The following is a 16,630-nucleotide window of genomic DNA, read 5'->3' on the forward strand; positions in this document are numbered from 1 at the left end:
ATTCATGTTATAACAAAAAAAACAAATTATTATTAAAACGTATTATTTTTTTATTCCCCAGCCATTCTTTTTGTATTTATTTAATTACTCCGACTTTTACCTGCTGGTACGCCGTCCGGTGTGCCCTGTGAAATGAAAGGTGGCATTCTTTATTTATTTATTTATTTATTCATTTATTCATTCATAACTGACAGCTTCGCGCTCCGCTCGTGCCCGGGCGGAAGAGGTGCTCCAATTCGGCTTAACTGTGACACACGCCCACCCTCCTCCCCCGGAGCTTCCATTCGGTTAAACTTAGGGGCCGCTTGGCACCGCCCGTGCCCGGGGAAGGTGCTCCTCTTCGGCTTACTGTGTCGCGAGCATGCCCTCCTCCTCCGGAGCTTCCATTCGGTTAAACTTAGGGGCCGCTTGGAACCGCCCGTGCCCGGGGAAGGTGCTCCTCTTCGGCTTACTGTGTCGCGAGCATGCCCTCCTCCTCCGGAGCTTCCATTCGGTTAAACTTAGGGGCCGCTTGGAACCGCCCGTGTACACAAGTTGTACACATTTGAGGATACTTCAGCCCTGAAGACATCTACATACTTATTTTTCATCGTAGTAGTAGCGCCACTAACTGGTAAAAGCTAATACAAGTTATTTTCTTGGATGTTTTTCTCTGTGCAACTCAACAAGGTCGCCCTCATATATGCTCGGATGACTGTTTCGGCCATGAGGATGTCACAATACGAAATTCGTCCTTTTTCGTGAAAAGTTGTGGGAGTGGCATTGCACTGTTCGGCAATAAAACAACGCTGATTATGAGGTTCTAAATATGAACGACAACTCGGGAAACTTTACACACACATCAGGCAGAGCAAATTTATCAATATTTTATACGTTAGTTGTGCAGCTTTTTTGAAATGGCTCGCCATGGCCCTCGAGAAATGTTCAAAAAAGCAGCCCTGGTTGAGTGTTTCACCTCGCTTTTTGTAAATTTTATGGAGTACAGTGAACCCTCGGTTATCGCGGTTAATGGGGACAGAGACCACCCGCGAAAACTGAAAATCCGCGAAGTAGCGGCGCACCTTCAAAAATGCTTAAAAAAAAAATACAATATATATATATATAAATATATATATATACATATATATATATATATATATATATATATATATATATATATATATATATATATATATATATTCATATATACATATATATATATATATATATATATATATATATATATATGTATATATATATATATATATATATATACGGGGAGAGAGAGAGTGAAATTCATGTTATAACAAAAAAAACAAATTATTATTAAAACGTATTATTTTTTTATTCCCCAGCCATTCTTTTTGTATTTATTTAATTACTCCGACTTTTACCTGCTGGTACGCCGTCCGGTGTGCCCTGTGAAATGAAAGGTGGCATTCTTTATTTATTTATTTATTTATTCATTTATTCATTCATAACTGACAGCTTCGCGCTCCGCTCGTGCCCGGGCGGAAGAGGTGCTCCAATTCGGCTTAACTGTGACACACGCCCACCCTCCTCCCCCGGAGCTTCCATTCGGTTAAACTTAGGGGCCGCTTGGCACCGCCCGTGCCCGGGGAAGGTGCTCCTCTTCGGCTTACTGTGTCGCGAGCATGCCCTCCTCCTCCGGAGCTTCCATTCGGTTAAACTTAGGGGCCGCTTGGAACCGCCCGTGCCCGGGGAAGGTGCTCCTCTTCGGCTTACTGTGACGCGAGCATGCCCTCCTCCTCCGGAGCTTCCATTCGGTTAAACTTAGGGGCCGCTTGGCACCGCCCGTGCCCGGGGAAATTGCTCCTCTACGGCTTAACTGCCACGCACGCCGGCCGGAGCTCTGGTACGGTCCGAACCGCGCGAAACGTCGTCACCGATCGTGTCCGGGGGAACGTGCTCTTCTTCGTCCACTCTCCTCTTCGCCCACGCTCTTCTTCGGCGCACGCCGGCCGTCTAACCGCTCCAGCGCCCCGTCGTGCCGCTCGGCGAAACTACAATGCCCCCGAATATTTTTTATACCCGCGAAGCACTGAACCCGCGAAAGGTGAACCGCGAAGTAGCGAGGGTTCACTGTATGTATAAGACCAAGACCTACAAAAAAGTCTCTTGGAGCAATAAGCTAGGTTTTACAGGAAGTCGGCCATTTTGAATTTACTTAAAAGGGGGCGGGTCACCACAATGGACTTTGTGTAGAAATTATTATTGGGGCCCGAGCAGCGACCGCGGCGAGGTCCCTATTGTTTATGTAGAAATTATTATTAGGGCCCGAGCAGCGACCGCTACGAGGTCCCCATTGTTTTTGTGGAAATTATTATTATTATTATTATTAGGGCCCGAGCAGTGACCGCTGCGAGGTCCCTATTGTTTTTCTAGAAATTGTTATTAGGGCCCAAGCTGCGACGGCTGCGAGGTCCCTATTGTTTTTGTAGAAAATATTATTACTTTTATTATTATTATTATTATTATTATTATTAGGGCCTGAGCAGCGACCGCTGCGAAGTCCCTATTGTTTTTGTAGAAATTATTATTATTATTATTTTTCCGATTGTTCGATTGCATTTTTGACCCCCGAAACATGCACAAAAATTCACCAAACTTGGCAGTCTCATCGGGCATGGCGAAAAATTTGATATTTTAACGTCTAATATGAACAGGAAGTGAGTTATGAATTTTTGAAAGTCCGACTTTTGCCCTTTTTTGCATGTTTACAGGGGTCATTCTTTTGCACCCTGATCCTAAAGGCTTCATCTGATTGCCTTAAAATTCTGTCTGTAGCATCTTAAGACCTGGGACAAACACTGGGGCTAAAACTTTTTGTTTCCGAAATACTATATGACGGGGGCGGGGCTTCGAAGTTTTCACTTAAGATTTCCTTCGCCGCAATGGACAAAATGCTTAATAACTCTCTTGCACATGCTGCTAAAAATCCAAAACTTCACATGTACATAAAGAGTCGGTACCTGAAGACATCTATATGTTTATATTCTGTTATACACCTTGCGCCAATCAATAACATTTTTTACATTTTGACGTACTGCACGGTGCCCTTTTAACGAATCCGATTGAAAATTGGCTAGAAAAGACTCAAGACATTGATCTTACTCTATCCCTATTTTTGTGACTTTCCTTCGAAGGGCGTGGCTATTACGGTGCCGCAGAGTCTGATTATTCTCCGTGGCAACAAAAGTTCCTGCAAAATGATTCAGATGATCCATCTTCTCGAAATTTTTCACATTTGAGGATATTCAGGCCCTGAAGACGGCTGCCAACTTATTTTTGATCGCAGTGGTAGCGCCACCAACTGGTTAAAACAAATACAAATTATTTTCGTTGATGTTTTTCTCCGGGCAGGTTAACAAAATCTACCTTATATTTGCTCGGATGAGTGTTTCAGCCTTGAGGATGTCACAATACGAAAGTCTTTCGCCTTCTTCAGAGTGTCACATGATGGTGTCTTGTGGCCCGTCTTTATCAGCTGATGTTCCATGAGGGCGTGACTTACCTGTCACAAGAATGAAGGCAAGTCACGCCCCCCGCTGTCCGTTAACTCCGCCAAGATGCTGCTCCAGGTGGTAGAGAGGATGAAGGCTCCCTTGTCTCTGTTCATGGTTTTTATGCCTCGCTTGCAGATCTCAATGGCCTCTCTGATCCAGCGCTGTTGTTTGTTCTCTTCGGTGCCGATGACCCTGCCCTTCTCCCGGTCCATGATGTGGTTTTCCCTTTTGCAGTGGTCAGTGATTGCTGATTTGTAATGTTCATGTTGTGCTTGTTCTTTTACTGCTCTGATTTTTCATTTTTTTGACAGGTAAGTCACACCCTCATGGAACATCAGCTGATAAAGACGGGTCTCAAGACACCATCATGCGACACTCTGAAGAAGGCGAAAGACTCGCCGAAACATGTCAGGTAAAAAATTTTACCGAAAACATAATTGTCTGCTTTTAATGAATCTGTCAAATATCAATAATAAGAAGACAAAATGAACCTAATACAAATAAATGAATGCTTAATAACTCCCCTGCACATGCTCCTAAAAATCCAAACATTCACCTGTAAATAAAATGTCCCGACCTGAAGACATCTTAATGTTATTATTTTGTTATACACACAGCGCCGCCAAGTGGAATCAAAAATTTGTTTTTATTTAAATTTTCACGTACTGCACGGTGCCCTTTTGACGAATCCGACTGAAAATTAGTCAGAAAAGACTCAAGACAATGATCTTACTCTCTGCCGAGTTTTGTGACGTTTTGGCAAAAGGCGTGGCAATTACGGTGCTGAAAAGTCCGATTGTACTTTGTGGCAACAAAAGCTCCGGCAACATGACTCAGATGATCCTATCTTCTCGAAGTTGTACACATTTGAGGATACTTCAGCCCTGAAGACATCTACCAACTTATTTTTCATCGTAGTAGTAGCGCCACCAACTGGTAAAAGCTAATACAAGTTATTTTCTTGGATGTTTTTCTCCGTGCAACTCAACAAGGTCGCCCTCATATATGCTCGGAGGACTGTTTCGGCCATGAGGATGTCACAATACGAAATTCATCCTTTTTCGTGAAAAGTTGTGGGAGTGGCATTGCACTTTTTGGCAATAAAACAACGCTGATTATGAGGTTCTAAATATGAACGACAACTCGTGAAACTTGACACACACATCAGGCAGAGCAAATTTATCAATATTTTATACGTTAGTTGTGCAGCTTTTTTGAAATGGCTCGCCATGGCCCTCGAGAAATGTTCAAAAAAGCAGCCCTGGTTGAGTGTTTCACCTCGCTTTTTGTAAATTTTATGGAGTACAGTGAACCCTCGGTTATCGCGGTTAATGGGGACCGAGACCACCCGCGGAAACTGAAAATCCGCGAAGTAGCGGCGCACCTTCAAAAATGCTTAAAAGAAAATACAATATATATAATAAATATATATATATATATATATATATATATATATATATATATATATATATATATATATATATATACGGGGGGAGAGAGAGAGAGAGAGAGAGAGTGAAATTCATGTTATAACAAAAAAACCAAATTATTATTAAAACGTATTATTTTTTTATTCCCCAGCCATTCTTTTTGTATTTATTTAATTACTCCGACTTTTACCTGCTGGTACGCCGTCCGGTGTGCCCTGTGAAATGAAAGGTGGCATTCTTTATTTATTTATTTATTTATTCTTCTATACATTCATAACTGACAGCTTCGCGCTCCGCTCGTGCCCGGGCGGAAGAGGTGCTCCAATTCGGCTTAACTGTGACACACACCCGCCCTCCTCCCCCGGAGCTTCCATTCGGTTAAACTTAGGGGCCGCTTGGCACCGCCCGTGCCCGGGGAAGGTGCTCCACTTCGGCTTACTGTGACGCGAGCATGCCCTCCTCCTCCGGAGCTTCCATTCGGTTAAACTTAGGGGCCGCTTGGAACCGCCCGTGCCCGGGGAAGGTGCTCCTCTTCGGCTTACTGTGACGCGAGCATGCCCTCCTCCTCCGGAGCTTCCATTCGGTTAAACTTAGGGGCCGCTTGGCACCGCCCGTGCCCTGGGAAGGTTCTCCTCTACGGCTTAACTGCCACGCACGCCGGCCGGAGCTCTGGTACTGTCCGAACCGCGCGAAACGTCGCCACCGATCGTGTCCGGGGGAACGTGCTCTTCTTCGTCCACTCTCCTCTTCGCCCACGCTCTTCTTCGGCGCACACCGGCCGTCTAACCGCTCCAGCGCCCCGTCGTGCCGCTCGGCGAAACTATAATGCCCCCGAATATTTTTTAGACCCGCGAAGCACTGAACCCGCGAAAGGTGAACCGCCAAGTAGCGAGGGTTCACTGTATGTATAAGACCAAGACCTACAAAAAAGTCTCTTGGAGCAATGAGCTAGGTTTTACAGGAAGTCGGCCATTTTGAATTTATTAAAAGGGGGCGGGTCACCACAATGGACTTTGTGTAGAAATTATTATTGGGGCCCGAGCAGCGACCGCGGCGAGGTCCCTATTGTTTATGTAGAAATTATTATTAGGGCCCGAGCAGCGACCGCTACGAGGTCCCCATTGTTTTTGTGGAAATTATTATTATTATTATTATTATTAGGGCCCGAGCAGTGACCGCTGCGAGGTCCCTATTGTTTTTCTAGAAATTGTTATTAGGGCCCGAGCTGCGACGGCTGCGAGGTCCCTATTGTTTTTGTAGAAAATATTATTACTTTCAAATTTCCCCATTGTGGGACTAATAAAGGACATCTTATCTTATCTTCTCTTATTATTATTATTATTATTAGGGCCTGAGCAGCGACCGCTGCGAAGTCCCTATTGTTTTTGTAGAAATTATTATTATTATTATTTTTCCGATTGTTCGATTGCATTTTTGACCCCCGAAACATGCACAAAAATTCACCAAACTTGGCAGTCTCATCGGGCATGGCGAAAAATTTGATATTTTAATGTCTAATATGAATAGGAAGTGAGTTATGAATTTTTGAAAGTCCGACTTTTGCCCTTTTTTGCATGTTTACAGGGGTCATTCTTTTGCACCCTGATCCTAAAGGCTTCATCTGATTGCCTTAAAATTCTGTCTGTAGCATCTTAAGACCTGGGACAAACACTGGGGCTAAAATTTTTTGTTTCCGAAATACTATATGACGGGGGCGGGGCTTCGAAGTTTTCACTTAAGATTTCCTTCGCCGCAATGGACAAAATGCTTAATAACTCTCTTGCACATGCTGCTAAAAATCCAAAACTTCACATGTACATAAAGAGTCGGTACCTGAAAACATCTATATGTTTATATTCAGTTATACACCTTGCGCCAATCAATATCATTTTTTACATTTTGACGTACTGCACGGTGCCCTTTTAACGAATCCGATTGAAAATTGGCTAGAAAAGACTCAAGACATTGATCTTACTCTATCCCTATTTTTGTGACTTTCCTTCGAAGGGCGTGGCTATTACGGTGCTGCAGAGTCTGATTATTCTCCGTGGCAACAAAAGTTCCTGCAAAATGATTCAGATGATCCATCTTCTTGAAATTTTTCACATTTGAGGATATTCAGGCCCTGAAGACGGCTGCCAACTTATTTTTGATCGCAGTGGTAGCGCCACCAACTGGTTAAAACAAATACAAATTATTTTCGTTGATGTTTTTCTCCGGGCAGGTTAACAAAATCTACCTTATATTTGCTCGGATGAGTGTTTAAGCCTTGAGGATGTCACAATACGAAAGTCTTTCGCCTTCTTCAGAGTGTCACATGATGGTGTCTTGTGGCCCGTCTTTATCAGCTGATGTTCCATGAGGGCGTGACTTACCATTCACAAGAATGAAGGCAAGTCACGCCCCCCGCTGTCCGTTCACTCCGCCAAGATGTTGCTCCAGGTGGTAGAGAGGATGAAGGCTCCCTTGTCTCTGTTCATGGTTTTTATGCCTCGCTTGCAGATCTCAATGGCCTTCTGATCCAGCGCTGTTGTTTGTTCTCTTCGGTGCGGATGACCCTGCCCTTCTCCCGGTCCATGATGTGGTTTTCCCTTTTGCAGTGGTCAGTGATTGCTGATTTGTAATGTTCATGTTGTGCTTGTTCTTTTACTGCTCTGATTTTTCATTTTTTTGACAGGTAAGTCACACCCTCATGGAACATCAGCTGATAAAGACGGGTCTCAAGACACCATCATGCGACACTCTGAAGAAGGCGAAAGACTCGCCGAAACATGTCAGGTAAAAAATTAACCTAAAACATAATTGTCTGCTTTTAATGAATCAGTCAAATATCAATAATAAGAAGACAAAATGTACCTAATACAAATAAATGAATGCTTAATAACTCCCCTGCACATGCTCCTAAAAATCCAAACCTTCACCTGTAAATAAAACGTCCCGACCTGAAGACATCTTAATGTTATTATTTTGTTATACACACAGCGCCGCCAAGTGGAATAAAAAATGTGTTTTTATTTTAATTTTCACGTACTGCAACGTGCCCTTTTGACGAATCCGACTGAAAATTAGTCAGAAAAGACTCAAGACAATGATCTTACTCTCTGCCGAATTTTGTGACGTTTTGGCAAAAGGCGTGGCTATTACGGTGCTGAAAAGTCCGATTGTACTTTGTGGCAACAAAAGCTCCGGCAACATGACTCAGATGATCCTATCTTCTCGAAGTTGTACACATTTGAGGATACTTCAGCCCTGAAGACATCTACCAACTTATTTTTCATCGTAGTAGTAGCGCCACCAACTGGTAAAAGCTAATACAAGTTATTTTCTTGGATGTTTTTCTCCGTGCAACTCAACAAGGTCGCCCTCATATATGCTCGGATGACTGTTTCGGCCATGAGGATGTCACAATACGAAATTCATCCTTTTTCGTGAAAAGTTGTGGGAGTGGCATTGCACTGTTCGGCAATAAAACAACGCTGATTATGAGGTTCTAAATATGAACGACAACTCGTGAAACTTTACACACACATCAGGCAGAGCAAATTTATCAATATTTTATACGTTAGTTGTGCAGCTTTTTTGAAATGGCTCGCCATGGCCCTCGAGAAATGTTCAAAAAAGCAGCCCTGGTTGAGTGTTTCACCTCGCTTTTTGTAAATTTTATGGAGTACAGTGAACCCTCGGTTATCGCGGTTAATGGGGACCGAGACCACCCGCGAAAACTGAAAATCCGCGAAGTAGCGGCGCACCTTCAAAAAAATACAATATATATAATAAATATATAAATATATATATATATATATATATATATACGGGGAGAGAGAGAGAGAGTGAAATTCATGTTATAACAAAAAAAACAAATTATTATTCAAACGTATTATTTTTTTATTCCCCAGCCATTCTTTTTTAATTTATTTAATTACTCTGACTTTTACCTGCTGGTACGCCGTCCGGTGTGCCCTGTGAAATGAAAGGTGCCATTCTTTATTTATTTATTTATTTATTCATTTATTCATTCATAACTGACAGCTTCGCGCTCCGCTCGTGCGCGGAAGAGGTGCTCCGATTCGGCTTAACTGTGACACACGCCCACCCTCCTCCCCCGGAGCTTCCATTCGGTTAAACTTAGGGGCCGCTTGGCACCGCCCGTGCCCGGGGAAGGTGCTCCTCTTCGGCTTACTGTGTCGCGAGCATGCCCTCCTCCTCCGGAGCTTCCATTCGGTTAAACTTAGGGGCCGCTTGGCACCGCCCGTGCCCGGGGAAGGTGCTCCTCTACGGCTTAACTGCCACGCACGCCGGCCGGAGCTCTGGTACGGTCCGAACCGCGCGAAACGTCGCCACCGATGGTGTCCGGGGGAACGTGCTCTTCTTCGTCCACTCTCCTCTTCGCCCACGCTCTTCTTCGGCGCACGCCGGCCGTCTAACCGCTCCAGCGCCCCGTCGTGCCGCTCGGCGAAACTACAATGCCCCCGAATATTTTTTATACCCGCGAAGCACTGAACCCGCGAAAGGTGAACCGCGAAGTAGCGAGGGTTCACTGTATGTATAAGACCAAGACCTACAAAAAAGTCTCTTGGAGCAATGAGCTAGGTTTTACAGGAAGTCGGCCATTTTGAATTTACTTAAAAGGGGGCGGGTCACCACAATGGACTTTGTGTAGAAATTATTATTGGGGCCCGAGCAGCGACCGCGGCGAGGTCCCTATCGTTTATGTAGAAATTATTATTAGGGCCCGAGCAGCGACCGCTACGAGGTCCCCATTGTTTTTGTGGAAATTATTATTATTATTATTATTAGGGCCCGAGCAGTGACCGCTGCGAGGTCCCTATTGTTATTAGGGCCCGAGCTGCGACGGCTGCGAGGTCCCTATTGTTTTTGTAGAAAATATTATTACTTTTATTATTATTATTATTATTATTATTAGGGCCTGAGCAGCGACCGCTGCGAAGTCCCTATTGTTTTTGTAGAAATTATTCTTATTATTATTTTTCCGATTGTTCGATCGCATTTTTGACCCCCGAAACATGCACAAAAATTCACCAAACTTGGCAGTCTCATCGGGCATGGCGAAAAATTTGATATTTTAACGTCTAATATGAACAGGAAGTGAGTTATGAATTTTTGAAAGTCCGACTTTTGCCCTTTTTTGCATGTTTACAGGGGTCATTCTTTTGCACCCTGATCCTAAAGGCTTCATCTGATTGCCTTAAAATTCTGTCTGTAGCATCTTAAGACCTGGGACAAACACTGGGGCTAAAATTTTTTGTTTCCGAAATACTATATGAACGGGGGCGGGGCTTCGAAGTTTTCACTTAAGATTTCCTTCGCCGCAATGGACAAAATGCTTAATAACTCTCCTGCACATGCAGCTAAAAATCCAAAACTTCACATGTACATAAAGAGTCGGTACCTGAAGACATCTATATGTTTATATTCAGTTATACACCTTGCGCCAATCAATATCATTTTTTACATTTTGACGTACTGCACGGTGCCCTTTTAACGAATCCGATTGAAAATTGGCTAGAAAAGACTCAAGACATTGATCTTACTCTATCCCTATTTTTGTGACTTTCCTTCGAAGGGCGTGGCTATTACGGTGCCGCAGAGTCTGATTAATCTCCGTGGCAACAAAAGTTCCTGCAAAATGATTCAGATGATCCATCTTCTCGAAATTTTTCACATTTGAGGATATTCAGGCCCTGAAGACGGCTGCCAACTTATTTTTGATCGCAGTGGTAGCGCCACCAACTGGTTAAAACAAATACAAATTATTTTCGTTTATGTTTTTCTCCGGGCAGGTTAACAAAATCTACCTTATATTTGCTCGGATGAGTGTTTAGGCCTTGAGGATGTCACAATACGAAAGTCTTTCGCCTTCTTCAGAGTGTCACATGATGGTGTCTTGTGACCCGTCTTTATCAGCTGATGTTCCATGAGGGCGTGACTTACCTGTCACAAGAATGAAGGCAAGTCACGCCCCCCGCTGTCCGTTCACTCTGCCAAGATGCTGCTCCAGGTGGTAGAGAGGATGAAGGCTCCCTTGTCTCTGTTCATGGTTTTTATGCCTCGCTTGCAGATCTCAATGGCCTCTCTGATCCAGCGCTGTTGTTTGTTCTCTTCGGTGCGGATGACCCTGCCCTTCTCCCGGTCCATGATGTGGTTTTCCCTTTTGCAGTGGTCAGTGATTGCTGATTTGTAATGTTCATGTTGTGCTTGTTCTTTTACTGCTCTGATTTTTAATTTTTTTGACAGGTAAGTCACACCCTCATGGAACATCAGCTGATAAAGACGGGTCTCAAGACACCATCATGCGACACTCTGAAGAAGGCGAAAGACTCGCCGAAACATGTCAGGTAAAAAATTAACCTAAAACATAATTGTCTGCTTTTAATGAATCAGTCAAATATCAATAATAAGAAGACAAAATGAACCTAATACAAATAAATGAATGCTTAATAACTCCCCTGCACATGCTCCTAAAAATCCAAACCTTCACCTGTAAATAAAACGTCCCGACCTGAAGACATCTTAATGTTATTATTTTGTTATACACACAGCGCCGCCAAGTGGAATCAAAAATGTGTTTTTATTTTAATTTTCACATACTGCACGGTGCCCTTTTGACGAATCCGACTGAAAATTAGTCAGAAAAGACTCAAGACAATGATCTTACTCTCTGCCGAATTTTGTGACGTTTTGGCAAAAGGCGTGGCTATTACGGTGCTGAAAAGTCAGATTGTACTCTGTGGCAACAAAAGCTCCGGCAACATGACTCAGATGATCCTATCTTCTCGAAGTTGTACACATTTGAGGATACTTCAGCCCTGAAGACATCTACCAACTTATTTTTCATCGTAGTAGTAGCGCCACCAACTGGTAAAAGCTAATACAAGTTATTTTCTTGGATGTTTTTCTCCGTGCAACTCAACAAGGTCGCCCTCATATATGCTCGGAGGACTGTTTCGGCCATGAGGATGTCACAATACGAAATTCATCCTTTTTCGTGAAAAGTTGTGGGAGTGGCATTGCACTTTTTGGCAATAAAACAACGCTGATTATGAGGTTCTAAATATAAACGACAACTCGTGAAACTTGACACACACATCAGGCAGAGCAAATTTATCAATATTTTATACGTTAGTTGTGCAGCTTTTTTGAAATGGCTCGCCATGGCCCTCGAGAAATGTTCAAAAAAGCAGCCCTGGTTGAGTGTTTCACCTCGCTTTTTGTAAATTTTATGGAGTACAGTGAACCCTCGGTTATTGCGGTTAATGGGGACCGAGACCACCCGCGGAAACTGAAAATCCGCGAAGTAGCGGCGCACCTTCAAAAATGCTTAAAAGAAAATACAATATATATAATAAATATATATATATATATATAATAAATATATATATATATATATATATATATATATATATATCTGTATATATATATATATATATATATGTATATATATATATATATATATGTATATATATATATATATATATATGTATATATATATACGGGGAGAGAGAGAGAGTGAAATTCATGTTATAACAAAAAAAACAAATTATTATTAAAACGTATTATTTTTTTATTCCCCAGCCATTCTTTTTGTATTTATTTAATTACTCCGACTTTTACCTGCTGGTACGCCGTCCGGTGTTCCCTGTGAAATGAAAGGTGGCATTCTTTATTTATTTATTTATTTATTCATTTATTCATTCATAACTGACAGCTTCGCGCTCCGTTCGTGCCCGGGCGGAAGAGGTGTTCCAATTCGGCTTAACTGTGACACACGCCCGCCCTCCTCCCCCGGAGCTTCCATTCGGTTAAACTTAGGGGCCGCTTGGCACCGCCCGTGCCCGGGGAAGGTGCTCCTCTTCGGCTTACTGTGACGCGAGCATGCCCGCCTCCTCCGGAGCTTCCATTCGGTTAAACTTAGGGGCCGCTTGGAACCGCCCGTGCCCGGCAAAGGTGCTCCTCTTCGGCTTACTGTGACGCGAGCATGCCCTCCTCCTCCGGAGCTTCCATTTGGTTAAACTTAGGGGCCGCTTGGAACCGCCCGTGCCCGGGGAAGGTGCTCCTCTTCGGCTTACTGTGACGCGAGCATTCCCTCCTCCTCCAGAGCTTCCATTCGGTTAAACTTAGGGGCCGCTTGGCACCGCCCGTGCCCGGGGACGGTGCTCCTCTACGGCTTAACTGCCACGCACGCCGGCCGGAGCCCTGGTACGGTCCGAACCGCGCGAAACGTCGCCACCGATCGTGTCCGGGGGAACGTGCTCTTCTTCGTCCACTCTCCTCTTCGCCCACGCTCTTCTTCGGCGCACGCCGGCCGTCTAACCGCTCCAGCGCCCGTCGTGCCGCTCGGCGAAACTACAATGCCCCCGAATATTTTTTATACCCGCGAAGCACTGAACCCGCGAAAGGTGAACCGCGAAGTAGCGAGGGTTCACTGTATGTATAAGACCAAGACCTACAAAAAAGTCTCTTGGAGCAATGAGCTAGGTTTTACAGGAAGTCGGCCATTTTGAATTTACTTAAAAGGGGCGGGTCACCACAATGGACTTTGTGTAGAAATTATTATTGGGGCCCGAGCAGCGACCGCGGCGAGGTCCCTATTGTTTATGTAGAAATTATTATTAGGGCCCGAGCAGCAACCGCTACGAGGTCCCCATTGTTTTTGTGGAAATTATTATTACTTTTATTATTATTATTATTATTATTATTAGGGCCTGAGCAGCGACCGCTGCGAAGTCGCTATTGTTTTTGTAGAAATTGTTATTAGGGCCCGAGCTGCGACGGCTGCGAGGTCCCTAATGTTTTTGTAGAAAATATTATTACTTTTATTATTATTATTATTATTATTATTAGGGCCTGAGCAGCGACCGCTGCGAAGTCGCTATTGTTTTTGTTGAAATTATTATTATTATTATTTTTCCGATTGTTCGATCGCATTTTTGACCCCCGAAACATGCACAAAAACTCACCAAACTTGGCAGTCTCATCGGGCATGGCGAAAAATTTGATATTTTAACGTCTAATATGAACAGGAAGTGAGTTATGAATTTTTGAAAGTCCGACTTTTGCCCTTTTTTGCATGTTTACAGGGGTCATTCTTTTGCACCCTGATCCTAAAGGCTTCATCTGATTGCCTTAAAATTCTGTCTGTAGCATCTTAAGACCTGGGACAAACACTGGGGCTAAAATCTTTTGTTTCCGAAATACTATATGACGGGGGCGGGGCTTCAAAGTTTTCACTTAAGATTTCCTTCGCCGCAATGGACAAAATGCTTAATAACTCTCATGCACATGCTGCTAAAAATCCAAAACTTCACATGTACATAAAGAGTCGGTACCTGAAGACATCTATATGTTTATATTCGTTTCCTGTCTTTTTTACGTCATAGTGTACATAAGGGTCTGATGCAACCTCTGACTGAGAATCAGCCTTGTCCGCATTGTGAATCATGTAAAAATCACCCAGCAGGGGGCAGAGGTGCAAAAGATCCGCCTTGAATCTGCGCCAGAGGTACAAATGGGGGGCGGGATCCTGGGGTAGACTTATAAGTGTGGAGAGCAGCGTGGGTAGCAGCAGCATCGGCAGCACTAGCAGCAGTCGCATTAGTAGCGTTAGCAATGAAATCCTCCAAGCAAATGACGATCGAGGAATGCTTTTTTGTAAAAAAAAAAGCTTCCTAAAAGCATCAAGGCGATGGAGACGCTTTGGTTGAGAGGATGACGCTTCGTCGTCGTCTCAACAAACAGGCGTCTAAAGAGGGTGCGCGTGCCTTGCGGCCTGCATCGCCTGCCTTCGGACAATAGCCAAAGCAGCTGAGAGTCCTCACCAGATCCCCCCGAACGAGGAGGTAAGCGCTCGCAAGTTACCATTGAACATGTGGTTTTACCCCTCGTGCTTTTATTGTACATATCATGCATCTTGCGGGCAGAAAATGTCGCATAAATGTGCAGTTAGACGCGAGCGTATCTCCTCCCCGACGAGGAAACAACAATACTGAATGGTGTGGTAATCATGCATACTTTCTAAAATTCACAGATTGTGCATCCCGCGGCAAGAAAGTTCCTCCTCGTCTTGTTGGTGTAAAGAAAGGTAAATTATAATATGAAACTTCACACGCCAGCAATAAAATGCAGCAATAAATATATATTTCCAATTGTTTATATTTCTGTAATTTACAGGTTGTGCATCAGGAAGCAGTGGTTCCGGATGGCGTCACACTGGATGGCAACCGAGGAAAATCGACTTTACAGCAACCCCTGGACCACTGAATGCCGCTGCCCATTTGGAGTCTGAGGAGCCAGCTGATTTCCTGCAGCTGTTTCTCACGGATGAGCTTCTGCAGCACATCGCGGATGCCAGCAATCACTTCCCAGACAATTATTTTCACACAAACCCCAGTGGACAAACACAAGCTCGCCTATTTTCCACGGACCAGCAAAGCCAGACCACAATGAAAGTGTCGGGTCTGTTTGCGCAAAGGCAAACGGAGTGAAACAAGAATGTGGTGTGAACTATGTTGTGTGCCCTTGCATCAAGGCAACTGTTTTATTTTATATCACACAAAAAAAAAGTATGTATGACACTGATGTATTTCATTTTTGTACATAGTTCAACAGTTCAGTCGTTTAGTGTTATGTGCAAATAAATTTATTTTATCAAAAACATATTTTTTGTGCTTTTTTTTATTTTATAGAAGGCATGCATTATTTAGATGTTAGAGGTGTCATAAAAGCCATAAATAATAGTGTCAAAGTTCAAATTATGGTCAAAATGCATCAGTTTACAAAAAGCTCATTTTCTCAGTTTTTTCCCCAGGGATTGGAGTTTTCATGAAATTTAGCTATTTTCAAATGCCGATTGTTCAAGAATGGAAAAAGATAGGAACAAACATTTTTTTTCTGTTGAAAGAAGAGAGTCTCATCTTTCTTCGGGTGTGCTCCATGTCTATATAGCATTAGAATACAATATTCTGTGGGCCTTGCAATATTAGTCAAAACCCAGGAAAACTCTGGGATTGAGTGGGTTGCTCCAGTGAAAATGGCTGGTATTTAATGAGTTAAGACTGGTTAGGACATCCGGCTCGCAGTCCCAAGGTGCAGGGTTCGATCCCGGGACCCAGCTTTCCTGTGTGGAGGTTGCATTTGTGAGTGAGTTTGAGCGCAGATGGTTGTTCGTCTTTGCGTGCCCTGCGATTGGCTGGCAACCACTTCAGGGTGTGCCCCGCCTACTGCCCGTTGACAGCTGGGTAGGCTCCAGCACGCTATCCTTGTGAGAATAAGCGGATTGGATATTACATGTATGTGTTTATGCCCTAGGCCAGGCGAGGGCAAACTACGGCCCGGGGCCACATGCGGCCCGTTAAAAGTTTTAATCCGGGCCGCCGAACTTGAAAAAAATTTAATGAATAAACCTTGTTAATGTTTTATTTTCTAAACACTGTGGTTTTCAAAGACAAATATTATTGTTGGAATGCTTTTATTCACTTTCATATAAAATTAAATGTATTTTTTTTCTCAGATGAGGTGAGGTTTCCAAAACACTCCATCCATCTGCTCCTGGTCCGGCCCCTCTGTCATATTTTAGAACCCATTGTGGTCCTCCAATCAAAAAGTTTGCCCGCCCCTGCCCTAGGCTTTGTGTCTTTGCTTGGTTGACTGTGTAATGAGTGTATGAATGCATTTCTT

General features: G+C 43.6%; 1 long non-coding RNA gene across 1 annotated transcript; it reads left to right on the forward strand.

Annotated features, from left to right (window-relative positions):
* The first annotated feature begins 14,506 nt into the window (after nt 1–14,506).
* Nucleotides 14,507–15,610, forward strand: LOC148315762 (uncharacterized). Its single transcript, XR_015840610.1, has 2 exons — nt 14,507–15,035; nt 15,125–15,610. It is a non-coding gene; the product is annotated as an uncharacterized LOC148315762 (long non-coding RNA).
* The last annotated feature ends 1,020 nt before the right edge of the window (nt 15,611–16,630 follow it).

This window comes from Idiotropiscis lumnitzeri, unplaced genomic scaffold, assembly GCF_059441095.1.
Source record: "Idiotropiscis lumnitzeri isolate Australia: NSW breed Sydney's pygmy pipehorse unplaced genomic scaffold, RoL_Ilum_1.0 HiC_scaffold_42, whole genome shotgun sequence".
Classification (NCBI taxonomy): domain Eukaryota; kingdom Metazoa; phylum Chordata; class Actinopteri; order Syngnathiformes; family Syngnathidae; genus Idiotropiscis; species Idiotropiscis lumnitzeri.